Raw genomic sequence first — 1,483 nt, 5'->3', positions numbered from 1 at the left:
TCTCCTCCTCTGTAGAGTGGATCTTAAATTTCGGCCGCTTGCCTCTCCAGATAAATTGAGGTACGGATGATTGTAATTTACGCCAGTCGCCAGCAGGAGGGGAGAAGGAGCACAGAGTTCACAAAACTGACCCTGGGTAAAAAATTCATTTCAACCACTGAGATATGGGCCTGAATCGACATGGGGAGACCCATCCACTTTTCCATATCCTTCAAAACGTTGTTCAGGGCAACAGAATAGTTATGTTAAATGATCTGGTTTAAGCAGGGGAAGATCTCGATGTCTAAATATTTAAACTGCTTAACCATGGGGATGTTGGCAGAGAGGGTGGAGTTGAGGGCCGAATCATTTAAATGAAGAAGTGCAGACTTTGACCAGTTCATTTTAAAGCCTGATAGGCTTCCATACTCCTCGCGTAAGGATAGAGAGACAGAAGGGTTTAAAAAACAAAAAAACAAAAACATTATCTTCAAATAATGAGAGATGATGCTGTGTATTGCGAAGGCTTAACGCTGACACCATAACCGATTGGGGACTGGCTCGAGCCAGCGGCTCTAGAGAAATGACAAATAATGCAAGACTTGAGGGGCAGCCTTGGTGGGAGGATCTAGAAACTGGAAATAAAGAGGAGGAGGTGGGTCCGGTTAAGATTCGGGCTGAGGGATTAGAGTACAAAGATTTAATCATACCAACGAAAGTGTTACCAAAGCCCATCACTTCTAAGAGTGACCGTGAAAATGGCCTCTCAAGTCTGTCAAAGGCTTTCACTGCGTCAAGCGAAAGAAGGGACGTTGGAGTCTTACTGTCCTCCACCGCATCGACGATGTGGAGAAGGCGCCAGATTGATACATGATTAATAGTGAATCTTGCTAAACAAACTGTACGTTACTTAGAAAGAAGTGAATATATGTGTGGGACCTAAAAAATATCGGGTGGTTCCATTTGTCTGATTTCTGGATTAAAATTGATTATATGACAAAACATAAGACAAAACATTATCTAATAAATTATTTAAAATAAGAGTTTCCTTCTTCCTACCACACAATATAATGTCTTCTATTTACATGTTGATACATAAATATTTCTGTTTGACACTTAAGAAATTGTACTTGGACTTAAAAGGCACAAACATTAGTCCCAGGTTCAGAAGAGTCTTCAGTCTGGTCTCCAGTCTCTGGTTGTAAAATTAGATGTGAGTTTCTGGCTGGTTCTGGTCCTCCACAGTCCTCTCCATCAGCTTCTGTTTCCATCGGACCAACACATTTATGTCTTTCGACATAAGAACACCAGCCAGATGTTTTGTTTCAAACACTGCAACTCAATCTTTTCTCTCCGGTGTGGACTGCCATGTGTTGCTGTACATGTCCTCTCTGTGAAAAAGATGTGCTACAGACTGGGCAGCTGAAAGGTTTTTCTCCAGTGTGGATTCTCATGTGTCTCTTCAGGGTTCCTTGTTCAGTGAAAGCTTTACCACACTCAGAGC

This window comes from Etheostoma spectabile, unplaced genomic scaffold (genome assembly GCF_008692095.1).
Source record: "Etheostoma spectabile isolate EspeVRDwgs_2016 unplaced genomic scaffold, UIUC_Espe_1.0 scaffold378, whole genome shotgun sequence".
Taxonomy (NCBI): Eukaryota; Metazoa; Chordata; class Actinopteri; order Perciformes; family Percidae; genus Etheostoma; species Etheostoma spectabile.
This window is presented reverse-complemented; position numbering follows the sequence as displayed.